Source organism: Lygodium microphyllum, chromosome 1 (assembly GCF_053477565.2).
Source record: "Lygodium microphyllum isolate KBCC chromosome 1, Lygodium_microphyllum_v1.1.10, whole genome shotgun sequence".
Taxonomy (NCBI): Eukaryota; Viridiplantae; Streptophyta; class Polypodiopsida; order Schizaeales; family Lygodiaceae; genus Lygodium; species Lygodium microphyllum.
The window spans coordinates 109330539-109348372 of NC_141135.1; positions in this window are offsets into that span (position 1 = coordinate 109330539).

Below are 17834 nucleotides of genomic sequence, written 5' to 3' on the forward strand. Positions count from 1 at the left end.
AAATGCTCATTTCTGTCATCACCCTGTCTACTAGAAGATGCATAATTCCCTTGTTGCAATTTTCCATTCATGATGTCATTCTGCTTTTTATAGCAGTCTTTAGCCATATGATCCATTTTACCACAGTAGTAGCATTCAACATTACTGTTTGCATTTTGGCCTCTTTGCCATCCACCACGACCTCTTTGGCTCCCCCTGCCTCTAGAGTTACCACGTCCTCCTCCATAGGACTGGTTTTCTTGAGTTTGATGCATATTCTAATTTCTACCACGGCCTCCAGATCGGCCTCCTCTACCTCTACCTCTACCTCTTCCAGCATTTGAGTAGAAGACAGCTTCTTTTGAAGTTCCTCCTGAAGAAGATGCACCACCATTTCTCTGCTCCTCAAAAATTAGAAGAGCAATCAACTCCTCAAAATCAGAAAATCTTTCACGGACGGAAATGGATGTTCGGAACTGTGCATAATCCTTTCCTAGACCATTCAAGGTCACAGAAACTAAATCATCATCTTCCACTGGTGACCCAATGGAAGCAAGTGCATCCGCAATCTTCTTCACCTTCATGTGGTAGTCATTGATGCTCATATTTTCTCTTTGTACATTATGCAACTCTTGCTTGAGTTGCATTTTCCTGGCTTGCGTATTTGTGCTATACATTTTTGACAAAGTATCCCATGCCTCCTTTGGGGTACTTGCATCTTGAATATGCACAATCATAGAGTCTGAAATGCTAATAGACAACCAGTACATAACTTTCCTGGCTCTCTCATGCCATGCTTTAAATGCCTGCATTTGCTGTTGATTGGGAACATCAGGAAGAATTGGTTCTTCTTCATTTCCTGCAACAAATTCCCAATATCCTTTTCCCATAAGGAAATTTGTCATTCTAAATTTCCATGCTTGGAAGTTGTTCTTATCAAGCTTTTCAGTTACAATCTGTGAAAGAGAATCAGACGCCATTACAGAACACTGTAAAAAATTCTGTCACTGCAAAAAACACAGCTTCACCCTCACAAGGGCAAATCTGCAAAACTGGCGAAAGTGGTATTCGACCACACAGTCACTTCCTATTGACGATTTTGCATATACAGGAACCAAGGATGATTCTGTAACTCCCAATGTCTCTGTGCACAAGCATACGATGCAATTTTTACAGTAACTTTTCACCAACCTGTAGAACAGTGGTCACACAACATAAAATAGGGTCTTTTCGTGAGTGCGTGCAGAAAACTTCCGCCTCCAAAACAGGCCCCGAAATGGCCTCAAATAAAAAAAACAGGGTCACCGAGCGAGTGGAGCTCGATATCTCAACACTTACGAGCGAGTGGAGCTCGATAAAAAATGACTAGGTAATTTCTATGCAAATCTTATCCTTGCCTACTTCTAGCACCTCACTTCTCGACAAGCTAGGAAATACAACTTTGATCAGCATGGCACTAACTACCTCTCATGGGCTACCACTTTCGTTTTGTTACTCAATGAAGGTGAAGACCCACTTGTAGTCATAGTGGATGTTGAAGAGCATGTGGTAGGCTTATTAAAGAATGTCCATGATCCAAAGCCTTCACCACAATGCTAGTTTGCTTGGAAATTATATCTGGATATGGAGTACATTGAAAGATCCAAGAGAGAACATTATGGGTCTCTTTGGGCACTTCGATTGCTATTAGCATCAAATTTCCTTTTCTGATTGCACACTAGACAGTTGGACAAGCATGCTATCTTATGCATAGTCCATGGTGTAATTCATCAACGTAAGGCCCACCCTCTCCAACTTGCATCCCTTTACATTTGGCAATCATCAAGCTTGATAACAAAGTCTAAGGTTGAAACAAAACCCGGCAACCATAGTTGGTACAAACTTAGAAGAAACAAGTGTACTATATTGAATCCATAATGTTGGATTAAGACAAGTCCATACCTTCTGAGCATTGCACCTTGTAGAAAAGAGCCATGGCACATTACAATTTAACTAGGTCAACAAAAATATTATTGAAGTTATCGTAGTCATAAGAAATATTTCTAGCTTTAGCTCCCTCCACTTCCATTTTGCCAATGATAAAAAAATATTTTCCTATTGAATCAACAATGGATATATTTCATGCTCATCTTATAGCTCTTAGCTAAAATGGATGAGGCAAAATCCTGTGCTTTATTTTGCTATGAGAGCCAATGCAGTGCTATCATACCATATGTGGCCTCATAGCCTTGTCGACTAACTTGGACTGTAACATGCTATTTGAACTTCTTCTACGAATAAACTTAGACAGTCCTGCCAAACTATTATGAGCGCGACAAGTGCTCTTCGAGAGCAAGAAGATTGCTCTCAAGACTTACAAGAGAAGAACTTGAAATAGAAATTGAATTGGAATTGAATTGCAAGATAGCTTGATTTGACTCTGAACTTGATTAGAAGAAAATGCTCACAAGAGTGTGGCTTGATTACAAGACAAGACTCAATACAATACAAGACTAGAACAAGACAAGAACTAGAAGAGGAGTTACCTTGCAAGAGCCCTACAAATAGTGTAAGAACATCTATAAGAAACCCATTCAAAGCAACCAGCAAAAGGGCTCGATTTCAAGGGTCTCTCAAAATTCCAATCAAATGCTTACATTTTAAGAATGCCTTTAGAAGCTCCATTTGCTCACTCTCACCTTGGCCTCCAACATCATTGAAAAAGGTTCTTAACAAAAAATAGATATTTTTAGGGAACAAAGTAGATTTGGATTGTCCTCGAATAAAAAATAACAAACCTTAATGCTTGTACACATCTTTTTCGCGTTCCACCATTCAAAGATAGTGATAGCATTGAAAGTAATTGACATTTTCTTTCCTTATAACCCATGGGAGTTTGCTTGCACCTTTGCAACTTTGCTTCTGCAATGTTCTTATCCTTCTCCATTTGCTCCGAAAGCAGTTTTAATGAAGCATTCTCCTCCTCCAAGGTTAAATTTCTTTGACATGTCCATTGCTATGTCATGTCCCTTGTCTTTATATTGTTTCAATTCTTCTTTAGGCTTCTGCACTTTGATTTGTTGATCTCGTAGGGCTTTTTGCAAAATATTTAAAGGACCTTGGGATTGTAACAAAGATTGATGAGTGTTATATAACATTGATTGATAAAATTGATGCTTATGAATATTTTTGTATAAGTCAAATTTTTTAACTATGGAATGATCTTTCAATTATGCATTAACTATAACTAAAAGCTACATTTTAAAGCAAAAAGCGATTGTGATTCAAAATAATAAAACATTTGGATATTATAACAAGAAAACTTGTATCTTTTCAAAAAGTAACTACTATGACGTATTCAATGAATATTAGATAACAAAGACATAATTGTATTGACTTTAATTCTAATAATAAATTTGACAACATTGGATTTGTAAGTTAAATTGTATCAATCCAAATATACATGTTATATAAAAGTGAACAAATACTATTTTTACTTCTCTTGATAATAGGAAGTCTCTTTTGCTACTAATAGGCTTTCAACTTCTTCTTTATCACACTCCCTGAATTCAACCTTTGTACAACTATAGAGGGAAAGAAAGTGGATTTTGAAGTCTTCAAAATTCATTCGCTTTAAAAACTCCGTTGCATCATCATCATCATAATAATACCAATTTATGAAAGTTTCAATGGTGAAATTTATAAATATGGCATGGTTTATCAACTTCCAGTGAGTTATATTAACTATATTGACAAATTTGTCAACATTGAATTTGTAAGTAAAAGTGTATCACTCAGAATATGCATGTTATACAAAAGCGAACAAATTCTATTAATACCAATTTATGAGAGTTTCAATGGTGAAATTTATAAATATGGCATGGTTTATCAACTTCCAGTGAGTTATACGAACTATATTGACAAATTTGTCAACATTGAATTTGTAAGTAAAAGTGTATCACTCAGAATATGCATGTTATACAAAAGCGAACAAATTCTATTTTTACTTCTCTTCATAATAGGAAGTCTCTTTTGCTAATAATATTTCAACTTCTTGTTGGTCACACTCATTGAATTCAACCTTTGTAGCATTGTAAAGGGGAAGAAATTTGATTCTGAAGTCTTCAAAATTCATTCACTTTAAACACTCCATTGCATAATCATAATCATAATACCAACTTTTGAGAGTCTCAATGGTGAAATTTGTAAATATGACATGGTCTACAACTTCCAATGACTTGTGTTAACTGTATTGATACATTTGATAATTTTGGATTTGTAAGTAAAGTTGTGCCACTCAAAATATACATGTTATACAAAAGTGAACAAAGATTATTTTTACTTCTCTTAATAATAGGAAATCTTTTTTGCTAATAGTCTTTCAACTTCTTGTTTGATCCCAAAATCTTCAAAATTAATTCACTTTAAGAACTCCATTGCATCATCGCAATAATAATACTAACTTTTGAGAGTTTCAAGGGTAAAATTTGTAAATATGCCATGGTCTATCAACTCCCAGTGAGTTTCTAGTTGAATAAATAGTAGATTATGTATACCAAAGCATCCCATATATTTTCTTGTACAAAAACTACATAGAGATATTGACTTTTGTTTTCTGTTTTAGTCTCTATTGACCAAGACTCTTGAAGCTTTTTTACTATGTCCCACTTTACATTGTCTTGTAGTTCTTCAATAAATGCAAAATCTTTTATTGTTGATTATGCTTATTTATTTTTATTGTCAATATACTTTGTAGACAATTGAGAAGAGTGGCACAAAAATCATTAGCTTTAATGAAGAATGGAAATGATAAAATTCAATTATTACATATGAATAACATTTTTTCGACTCTATTAGATGACGAATCTTTTGTATTAAGTCAATTTGACAACAAACTCTTGTATATTTTTTAATTATATTTGAATATTTACCATTTTCATTATTTAAATTTTCATTTAGAAGTTAATATTTTTAAGTATTGAATGAGCATTAAATTATCCATCGACTATAACTAAAAGCTATATTTTTAAGTAAAAAGTGATTGTAATTCAAGACAAAAAAACATTTGAAACAAATCTATAATATTATGATTTAAAATTTTTAGTTTTTCAAAGAGTAATTGCAATGATAACTTCAATTAATATTAGATGACAAAGACATTATTATATTATCTTTAAATGTATTTATAAATTTGACAACACTAGGTCTGTAAGTGAAATTATGTTACTTAGAATATACCTATTATATAGAAGTGAACAAAAACTATTTTTACTTCTTTGAATACTAGGAAGTCTTTTTTTATAATAGTTTTTCAACTCCTTGTTTATCAGACTCATTGAATTCAACATTCATACCATTGTGGAGGGGAAAAGGTTGAAGGATTGTCACTACTATGGTAAATATGGGCATACTGCTAAGGATTCCTAGAAAAAACAAGTGAATCAGAAAACTAGAGGTAAGCAACAAGGCCATTATGCTTCATCTAGCAATGTTGGTGATTATAGTGCTCATAGATTGTTTGCTATGACCTATGTTCAAAACAATGCCACTAAGGACCATAAATTAGATGATTTATGGTACATTGACTCGGGGAACCCCAACCACATGACTCCACATGGAGAACGGTTTACTAAGATGATTCTTGACAAGCATGGTTATGTCTGTACAAGTGATGATACACAACATAATAAAGAGCATAAGGCTATAGTTCCTTTGGTTATACATGATGGTTAGAAGAAGAATTTGCATGACGTCCTACATGTTCCTTCCATTACTAAGAAACTGTTATAAGATGGGGCAAATGGTAGAGAAGATTCTGCAAGTTTGACTCAATAAGCATGGCTGTTTTATTGAGGAGTTTGAAAATACTTGTAAGCTTATGGCTAGAGGCAGAAGACATGGTCGTATGTTCACCCTCCACAGCTGAAATCAGGTATGGTTGCACATGGACAAGGTACAATTAGAGATCTTGAGATGTGGCATAAGGTCATTGGACATGTTAATGTCCAAAGGCTATGTATTATGTAAAGGAAACAACTAGTTATAGGCTTGCCAAAGTTTGCTTACTTGGATTTAGGTAATGTTTGTAATGCATGTTAGATTGGCAAGCAATCTCAAATTTTGTTCATGAAGTGTGTTCAGAACAACTTTAGACCACTATAGTTGGTTCATTTAGATATTTGGGCACCAGCCCATAATGCTTCTCTTGGTGGATCCTAATATTATGTCACATTCATCAATGATTTCAGCAAATATACATGGATGTATATCTTGAAGCAGAAGGATGAAGCACTTACTATATTTTAATATTTTAAGCAACAAGTTGAGAAGGAATTTTGAGTGTTCTATCTCTTGTTTGAGATCTGATAGTGGAGGTGAGTATGTCTCTCGTGAGTTTGATAAATTATTGGCAAAGAATGGCATTCATAGGTAGCTTACATGCAATTATACTCCACAGTAGAATGGAGTGGCACAAATGAAAAATTAATTGAGTTCTTATGGAGACTGCTAGAGCAATGCTAAATGAGAAGCACATGCCACTTTATTTTTAGGTTGAAGCTGTAATGATAGCTATGTATATGCTGAACTGTACTCCTACAATAGGGATTCATGACATGACACCTTATCATAAATTGTATGGACATAAGTCAGATATCAGCCATCTTAAAGTCATTGGTTGCATTGCATATGTACACATTCCAGATGAGAGGAGGAAAAAGTTGGATCCTAAGGCACAGAAATGTGTGTTTATTGGCTATACTTAGGAATGGAAAGCTTACAAATGCTCTGATCCATCTACATAGGAAATTATCATCAACATAGATGTTATCTTCAATGAGTTAGCTTCGTGATATGGTTCCTTTATTGTTGTTCCCAATGATTACTCTTTAGATAATGTATCTATTGGTATTCTGTAGCATAGTACTACTATGTTCGGTTCTATAGAGTATTTCTCCTTGGATTGGCAAGTACACAGTCATGCATCATCATCCATTGATAGTGCTATGCCAATGATGAGGGGAGAAATGAAGCAGAAGGCAAAGGCAAAGAGAAAGTTCTTAATGATGCTCTTGGGATGTTGACTTCAGGATATGACTTAGCTGACAACTTGGATAATGAATTTGGGATTCCATTTGTTTATACTTCTCAAGTTAAGAAAAATAGATATGTACTACCTCATGAGAGAGGGAAGTCAAGTAGTCAACCTTAATTCAAAAGGTCACAAAGGGTGAGATACCTTGTTGATAGCCTAACAAATAGTAGTTTTTTTAACAAAGCATTGTGCATATATGACAAAAGTCATGAAACACAGAGAGCTTGCTACATTCAGTGAAGTTGTCATGGACAAAAACTTGGTGTAAGGCAATGGATGAGGAGATGAATGCATTAGGTGAAAATCAAACTTGGGAATTAGTAGCACTACTTGATTTTAGGAAGCCAATAGGTTGTAAATGGGTCTATAAGGTTAAGTGCAAGTTAGATGGCACAATTGAAATGTATAAAGCTAGGTGAGTGGCAAAAGGATATGCACAACAACATGGCCTAGATTATGAAGAGACATTCAGCCCTGCTGCCAAAATAGCAACCATTAAGACAATTATTGCATTACTTGCAGTAAAGGGCTAGAAATTATGGCAAATGGATATTTACAATGCATTTTTGAATGGATACTTGGCAGAAGAGGTGTTTATGGATCAACCGGAAGGGTATATGCACATTCAGTATCCCCACTATGTATGAAAATTGAAAAAGGCGCTTTATGGATTGATACAGGCTCTAAGAGCCTGGCATGCACAGATTAGTACACTTACTTATAGAGCCTTGAATTTGAAGTTGAAAAGACTGATCATAATATGTTTACTAAGAAAACAAATGCATGTCTTGTGGTACTAGTTATTTATATAGATGATCTAGTCATAACAAGCGATGATAACATTGAGGTACAGAATGCTATGGCCATGCTAAAAACCAAGTCTGATGTGAAGGATTTGGGAGAGATGAAGTTCTTGCTAGGCATTGAGGTTGTGAATTCATCTCATGGACTTCGGCTAATGCAAATATAATATGCACTTGAGATCTTGAAGAAATATGGTATGACAGACTACAAACCTTTGCATACTCCACTGGATCAGAATACTACGTTGGATGTTAGTATTGGAGCTGAAATTTTAGATATTACTATGTATAGGCAAATGGTAGGAAGACTCATCTACCTTATCATTACTAGGTCTGATCTCAACTACTCAGTTGGACTTATTAGTTAGTTCATGCAAAAGCCTAGAAAACCTCACTTGGATGCAATCGGAAGAATTATGCAGCATGTCAAGGCTATAGTAGACTATGGATTCTTCTATGAGAGTGATAAGCACTTAAAGCTCATGGGGTATACTAATGTAAATTGGATAGGTTGTCTGTATGACAAAAGGTCTAGTATAGTGGATATGCTTTTAGCCTTGGCACTGATATGATCAACTGGAGCAACAAGAAGCAACCAACAATTGCACTCTCTAGAACTAAGGCAAAGTATAGAGGTGTCACATTAGTAACTTGTGAGATTGCTTGGTTGCTAGAGTTATTAACAAATTTGGGTATGCAAATAGATGCTCTAGTCAAATTGCATTGTGACAATACAGATAGTGTACTTCTAGCCATGACCCCTACGTATCATGCTAGAACAAAACACATCAAGGTACACTATCACTTCATATGAGAGATGGTACTTATAGGGAAGATAGATGTCCTCCATGTCAAAACTGAAGACCAAGTAGCTGATATCTTTACCAAGTCATTATGTAAAGATAAATTCATTCACCTTAGAGAGCTCCTTGGAGCACAATGTCAAGCTCTACTAACTCTTCAGTACAATTGTAGCTTAGATGTACAGTTACAATAAGTGAGTCGGTGACTTAACCATAGTTAGCTAGTATGGTCAGTTGTAACCTATCTCTTCTATTTATTGTGTGTGACTAGGTTAGTGGATGCCACACTGAGTGGTATGGGGTATGGGAGACAATGAGGTTTCATTGCTCTCTCTTAGTTGATTGTTCCATATTGTGTCATTTTCTCTCCCTCTTTGTCAATACTTATGAGGGCATTCTACTTGTCCTATAAAGCATTGAGGATAACAAGGGCAAGAATAATATCAAATTTAGAGTGTCAAAGTATATTAGGGACTCAATGGGAGTTACTATGATGATGTACCAAATCATGTCTACTTCTTAGTCTTGAAGTTCAAACAACAAAAGGAGTCTATAGTCTCTTTGTAGAACATAGAAGGGTTTCTAGTTCCACCTACATGCCAATTATGTAGCCAAAAATGAGAAGGTAGAAGAGCATGTGTTCACATAGTGCTCAAAATCTTGAGCCCTTTGGAATTTAGTTAGTAGATGGACCTAGAAGGTTGGATTCCTTGATTTAATCAACATGAGAATGATTCTCCTCGACGAAGTGTTAAACATGGATGACAAGTCACTTAAGGCTTAGAATTTGATCTAGCCTATATAATTATCAATAGAAATGAATGTTTTTAAAGGCATCAAAAAGTTTGGAATGTCCCTTTGCCCACATATTGGGAAAAACACCTACAAAGGTTTTCACCTCAAAATCTTTTGCCCGCCAAAAGGAGTTAATACTACACAAGTTCTTGAAGATGATGCAAGTATCTCTTTACTTTTCTATTAGTACCAATCTACATTAGCAAAAAAAACATGTGTGAGTGTGAATGAGTGTGTGTGTGTGTGTGTGTTAATACATATAGCATAAAGAATGTACTATAATCTTAGTAGAGTTATTATGTTAATGTCATGTTGTGGGTCCAAGTCTTCTTAGGTGCATCACATGGTTGGACACTCTATGTTCACATGGTCTGTTTGTGTAAGTTCAGGTTAGTAACCAATGGTGGCTACTCAAACGCTTTGTTGGTCCTCCTCCTTGGTAGTGCCATTGAGGAGGAGGGTGCTAGTGTAATCAAGCTCCATTGTTCATTCAACTTATCTTATCTCAAAAATAAAAAGCTTAACTTGCATAATCGTGAATTGTATGAACAAAAAACCTTTTTGGAACCCACAAAGAAAGTGCAACATTGAAAGTGACAAACTTTTTCTCAATACTTCTGTGGATCTTTGCTAATTTTATATAATAATTGACTCTTGATATTTGGACTATTAGAATTTCCTTTTAAAAATTTTGTATAAGTAAGAAAATTAAAACTTATAAATACAAACAAGTGTCAACACACAAGAACCTTTTTTTAGTAAATACTTGTAAATGAAGACAATTGTTTGCACCTTAGAACATTCTTTAATTGAGTCAATGCCATAAACAAGATTGTATTGTCACCCCTTCATGCATTAAACTTGATGAAAGAAATTGTTTATGGTTACACTGGGACTTGCAATGGCGACACAAATGCCATGTACAATTATATATGACACAAGCCAATTACATTCGAATCTGCCTAGACTTGTAATCGCGAGCTTTCATTTCATGAATATTGATGTGACTTGCAATAGTGACCAAAGTGCCATGTAGATTTGGACATGTTAGGGGCTAATCACATTCAAATTTAGCTTGACTTGTAATCGTGGGTTTCCATTTTGTGAACATTGATGTAACATCTGGATCCTCAAGTCAAGCTTGTGGGGGAAAAAAAGAAAGAGGGCTTTCTAAGTTTCTTGTGTTCAAAACTTTGGAAGTTTGTTCATGCGCGTTGATGTGTAAACCTCCATTTTTCGAGAACATTAAAAGTTTTTTTACACTTGTAGCTATATGATGTCTACTTTTTATTTCTTTGTTGGTTATTTTGATTTTAAATTATTTTCTTTAGATTTTTAAAAAAGGTGGCTAGTGGGGGGAGAGCGAAAAAACAGGGGAAAGGAAATATCCAAGGTATTTTAAAAAAAACAGGGGAAAGGAAATTTCAAAGACATTAAAATTGGAAAAAAGAAAGGGTGGCTTGTGGGGGAAGAGTGATTCGTGAAGCAGGAGAGGGAAAAGGAAGGCGGGGGAGAGGGTTATGATGGGAGCTATTGGGTATGGTGGCATGAGGGTTACTAATCCTTTCATCCAAATAGACTAGCTAGGCAAAGTCCTTTTGTATAAGTTTTTGGGAAATGTGTGCTCATTGTAGCCTTGTAAGTCATGCTTTTGGTTGATAGGGGCAGGATCCCCAATTGTACTTACTTAGCTTACTTACTTTTTTAATACATTTCACGTCTTCATCAACAAAAAAGAAAGGGCAAAAAAAAGAAGAAAAGAACTTGTCAAAGGCGACACGTGGCAAGACCACACCCAGAAGTGGGCCCTACAAACACCAAACTCCCCCCGCCGTGTCTCGCAAAGTCCTCCTTTTTTTGGTAGCTCAGATGATTTCCGTCGACCCAAAATTACCGCTTTTTATGCACTTGAAAAATGCTTCTATTTTTCTCTCTCATCAAATTCTTTAGACAAGAATACTCTCTCTCTCTCTCTCTCTTTGTCGCCCTTGGCTGTTGGATTTCCCAATCGTGAGAGGGGAAAAAACACCCTTTACGTGCTGGTTGTTGACAGTTGTCTTCCTTCCGAAGGGCGGAGCCGTAAAAGGACCAAGACTCGGAATGTCGCCCGTGAATTTTGGTTTCATTTCAAAAATTTTGGTTGCAATGGCTAATTTCTTTTTCGGAACTCAATTCTGAGGCCTCGGGAACGAGACAAAATCCCTGCCTGCGTCTCCGCTCAAGAAATTAATAAATAAAAAACAGGGCCATTTCCATTTCGAAATTCGCGTATTGCCCTTCTTCTACACAGCCGCCAAATCGATGAAGCATCTTTATTCTTGCAAGTTCTTTTTAAAAATGCGAGGTTGATATTAATGTAAAGTAAATACAACACTGAGAAGTGTCACAGGTCTCAGGACCATTGGAGCAGCTGGTTACAAAAAAAGTTAACTTGATTCTTGCAAGTTGCCAGTGGGCTAAGAGCTGTGTAAGGGGCACCAAGACTAATAAGCCTAGTGCAAAGACACTACCTGCATTTCCCCACTAACCGTGCAGTCGCGCTAGGGGTAGTGGGGGCATGGAGTTAGACAGGCAACACGTCATTAGGTAAAGATGACAACAGGGACTGGAAGGTTCCTGCACTTGTATGAAATATATGTTTGTTTTTTTAAAAGAACCTCCATTCTTATTGTCGTTTGCGCACATGAAGATACTTTGTTGACAATAGAGAACCATTTGTATGGATAAACTAAAAGACATGCACACCCACTCCTATGTCTTCTCATTTGAAGGAGTTTCATTCCATTTTCTATTAGTACTAATGCTTACGTAGATGGTTTTAAGCTCAAGGATGTAGAGGATGCCTTGCTTATTGAGAAAGTAAATAGAAAGAATATTGATGCAACCCACACTCTCATACACTCACTATTAGAAGTAGTAATGATGTCAGATATGGTAATCACCACCATGGTAGAGATGCATGGCAAGGCAAGTCAAAGTCTAGATCTTGTGGGCAAGGCCATAGTTAATCCCTTGGTCCCAAGTCATCTCTTACATGTCATTATTGTGGGAAGTAGGGTCATATTTTCCCACATTGCCATAAAATGCACCACAATAGGCAAGATAAAGGCAATGGAAAAGAGTAGGATAATGCTGAGGCTTTGGATGATCATAGCATCACAAAGTCTACTATCAACATTGAGGAGATAAATACATTGGAGTATAGTTTTGATATGTACAATTTGGCTATTTTTTCACATGATGTCTAATTGATTGACACTTAATAATCCTTTTGTAAGTATTGTTGGCTGCTTGATTTGGGGTCTTTCCTTTATATGACCCTACATCGTGCTTGAAATATACCTATTGTCCTATGACATGTTCTATGAGGCTGGGAGATGACCATGTTTGTGATGTTGTTGGTATCAAGGATGTTCATTTGCAATTTGCTATTGGTTTTCCATTGGTGTTGCATGATGTATGCCATGTGCTAACTTAGACTAAAATCCTTCTTTGCAGAGTTAGATGATATCGGGCATCATGTTTCCTTTGGTGATTCTACATGGAATACTACTCATGGCAACCTCATTTTGGCTAGAGGTGCTAAGACTAGCAATCTTTATCCCTTGTATGTAGCACTTCTAATCATGTTTTGGATGCCGATTGATCTTTCACATATATCTCTTTGCATTACAATATTGGGGATATGTTCCTAAAAGGAATGAAAGTATTGACTCGTTTATAATATCTCACTCCCTTGGACTTTTCATGCTTTGATTGATGTGATCACTTATTAAATGACATGCAAACTTGTAATACACATAAAAAATCTAGCACTATGCACATGGGTAAGTATTTGGCTCTAGTTTATTTGGATGTTTGTGATTCCATGCCGTGGTAGTCCTTGGGTGGTGCAAAGTACTTTTTTATATTCATTGATGATTATTTGCATAAAGTCTTGTCTGGCATTCAACTTTGTTCTATTGGGAGTCATTACTTGACACTTGGATGTTACATTGAGCATTTGGTTACGCAATTGAGCTCAAGGGTCTTACAATGAGATCGTGGAACTTGGTGACATATACATGCTCTCCTCATGCTTTATGCATATAGTTGATGCTTAGTGGGCTGATCTTACATTGCTTTCGGGTGAGCACCTATCTCTATCACACTATTGTTAGTGATGTATGCATCTTGGTTGGCTATGTGTTGAGATTTTGTTACATTTCTTAGTCCGTTGTGCCTTTGGTTGATCTCTTCTATTACTCGTGAGATCTACTCTATGCATGATGCTTATGCCTACTATGGGATGTATCTCAGTCAGACACATTGATCCTTTGACAATTCTCAGTGCCAGTCATATATTCACTCACTGCTAGTGTTGTAGCTATTCCCTGACAGTTGTAGTTTATCTTGTATCAATGATTACCCCTCTTGGGCATTGATTTCTTACTATTGTACTCCATTTTTAGCATGTTATAGTTGCAGTTTACTGCACTGTTTATGCAAGCAGTCACCTTTATTTGATAGTTCTTTGCATTGAGTTTGTGGATAGCTCATTACTTAGTATCCCTTGTTTTCAGCTTGATTTGGTAGAGGTTTTGGGGCTGATTTATAGGTTATTACAATAGCCTATTTTTCCCTTTTATGCATTTGCTTGGTCTCAATATGGTTGGTGGTTCCAATAATAGTGCTATCTTTAATATTGACAAGTTAGATGGCACCAACTACAGCTACTAGAAGACCCAAATCTAGCAAATTTTAATGCAAGAATTGAAGGTTAAGCTTTTGAAACATGAGGGTATCAAGCTCAAATGTATTGATGTAGAGGATTAGGTTGAATTGGATGAGCTATGTAAGTCCACCATCATTTGTCCATCTCTAAGTACATGTTCTGTAATATTATATGTAATGGGAAATCCCCATGGGACTTATGGGATAAGATTCGAAATGTCAATGACAAGCAGAGCCCGATTCTCAGATATATTGGTTGAAGCAACTCACGGACCTTTGCATGAAGAAGGGCATTTCCATGTCAGTCCACTTAAATGAGTTTCATTCCATTCTCAACCATTTGTCTTTGTACGGGGATTGAATTCAAGGGTAATCTTCTCCCTTTGTTTCTCTTATTTACATTGCCTGAATCATGGGATACATTTCATACTGCTATGTGTGTAAATATGCCTATAGATGGGTTAAAGTTACATGATATAGAGGGTTCACTCTAGAATGAAGAGGTTAACTAAAAGAATGTCGATGCTTCTCACACCTCTTATGCTTTAATAATTAGAGGCAATAATGATAGGAGCGGTAATGACTGTTGTAGGAGAGACTCTCAACAGTCTTATTCTTAGTCACGTGGACAGTCTTCCCGAAGTAAGTCTTATAGCTGTAAGTCCTCATTGACTTGCCATTACTGTGGAAAAGTAGGACATATTTGGCCACAATGCCATAAAATGCGTGAGGACAAGCGCAAGGGAAAGGGCAAGGGTAAAGTATAGGACAAAAATGATGATCACAACATTATCCCTAGCACGTCTAGTGTTAAGATTGAAGAGATTAATGTTATGTTGTTGCGATTTTTCAACTTTTAACTTCGGTAAAAGTACACAAAAGGGACTTAGAGTAGCCATCAATGAATACTTATGAGCTTAGGAACTCATAAATCTCAAATGTATGGTTTGATTATATCATACAATGATGAAAATGGGAAGTTCCATTTTGTTAGCAAAGATTGAAAGAATAATACAAATAAAGCTAGATGATGAATGTACATTCTAAGAGAAATGATGAATATTTTCTGCCCTCACTAAGTGAAGGGTAATCAGGGATATGTCTTCACATCCCCATTTCAAGAACACTAAGTAAAGAAAAAAAAATCTTGTTTGATTAACATTAGTGGAAACCATCACAAATATGCAAATGTATGTCCATGTGTTGGAAGTGAGAATGCCTATAGAGATGTATTCAAAGTACCATTACATTTTAGGAATACTTTTGAAATTTTGAAAATATCCCATTTCACCAACACATTAGATATAGAAGTTTCATGTTTCTTAAGATCAATGAAATCCATCATATACTTATGCAAATCAACGATATGGAATGAGATGTCATTATTTCATTTTATATGGCAGCAAATGTTATAATAATCTTCTTATGCACATCATGTCAATTCCAAAGAGAAAAATAGTTAGTAAGCCATTACGATTTGCCTCGATCATTTAAAACTAGCATTTCAACAACAAAAATTTGGTACTAAGGATGAAGTGGTATACAACTAGGGATTTTTTCCCCTGAATCTATCTAGCAATCATGGAATCAAACTTAATTGGAAAACTCAACAAACATGATTTTCGAAGAGCTACCAATTGAAGCAATTCCACAACAGAAGAGGTGCGGTGACGAAGTAAATCAAAATCGAATACCTTTGCAAAACATTTATGAAAATGAGTTTCTTTTGCGAGCAACACAACAAGACTTTCTAAAACAATGCATGCAATGCAAGTGCGGGACATCATGCCATATGCATAAACATATACAATCCAAATTAAACTAGTATTTTTATGATCGGTTCTAAAAATTCCTAATCAATCAGGGGTAAAGAAACCCAAACAACAAAGATATAATCAAACAACTATCCTTTGAGTCTAGATATGTGATAGCTTTGGATTGCACCCTTGTAAACTCATCACAATGCATAAGCAGAAACACTACCTTATAGGTGAAGTGTTTCTTGCACACATTCTGGTCACATGCACAATTGTAAGAAAGAACACAACTGCGCATGAGCTTGCATGCATCCTAGCTATGAAGCAACGAAATACAATGGAAGAGGCAGACAATGCCTTGAAATCATCTTGCAACAATCATAAATGTGTAATCAATCGATGGCTATGAAAATGGAACGTTCATTCCATTAGTGTAGTCTAATTATATGGGCATGCATGTAGCTAATTCAAAACATAGAAGGGGTGAAGTCAAGTTAAAGGGTTCCATGCCATCGATGAGGATGAATTGGCAATTTTTATTGAGCATCGCCATTGCCATTTAAAATAGTGGCAACCAAAAGAAAAGTGAAAACATAGGGCTTTTAGCACAAAGAAAATGCCTAATTACATGTGCAAAGGGAAGAATACAATTGATAGGGGAAAACGTCAAGGTGATGTTTCCAAAATCATTCAGTCAGCCTTTGTAGGGCAATTGATTGTTTTGATAGTTATGTTGGGGGGAGTAAAGAACAACAAGCAATGGACCATGTTTGGATTGATGCACGGACTGCCACATTAATTGAAAGGGTCATATCATTTGCTGTCTTGCACAGAGCAGTCATTAACAAAGGTGAAAGAGAAGAATGGGATTGTTATGTGATGGATGCTACCGCACCTATAGATATTCGAAAGCCTATTGCATTCGTAGAAGCATGCATGCAAATAGCCAAATAAACTAGTCCAACACAAAATTAAGAATGACACAAGCGTTGAACCTCACATGCAAGCACACACTACCATTCAACAAAATGTATTTAATGATACATAGAAAGCAACATTTCAATAATGAATTTGCTAAACAAAATTGAGGATCTATGGCATGCCTGGTTGTTGATGGTGATAACAAAAGATGGAGCATAGACCTGGAAGAAGGAGGCAACACTGTTTTATAGTTGTTGAACCTACATCTGTAGCAGCCACAAAGCACCACGCACAAGAAGTCATGCACAGACAACGTAGCAAGCAGACGCATGATGGGCACCATGAACACCGCTAAAACTTGCTTGCCAATAACCAAGGTGATTTTGCCATGGTTGCAACTCACAAATGAAATACAAGAGCTGCAAGTAAAAAAAATAAGGAAAGTAGTGGGGTGGATCGAGGAAAAGGGCAACAGCTGGTCCACCCCACTAATGTGGACTTAGTAGAGCCCTTTTGAGGCAGGGGTAAGGGGGGGACTGATTTTTGTAGTGCCCCCACTACCTGGTAGTGCAACCATGTGGCATCAAGGATAATGGGGTATGATCCCTTCCTAATGTACCTTGCGTGACTCGGCCCTAAATAATTCTGTTGTTTTATAGATTCTCTCTCTCTCTTTCCGGTTTTGGGGCTTTGTAGAAATTTTTGCAAGGAGGAAACATGCAGATTCTCATTGCTACTTATAGATTCTCTCTCTCTCTCTCTCTCTCTCTCTCTCTCTCTCTCTTTTTGGTATTGGGGCTTTGTAGAGATTTTTGCAAGGAGACATGTAGATTCTCATTGCCACTTAGTCATGTTGTCCCTTTAGGTGAGTTCACATATTGTCTCAATATGTTCACCCAATTTGTGTATCATCTTTTCACTATCTGTGCCATTACTAGAATTGGGCACAGATGCTCTACCCTTCTTCCTTGGATCATGAGTCCTTGTTTCA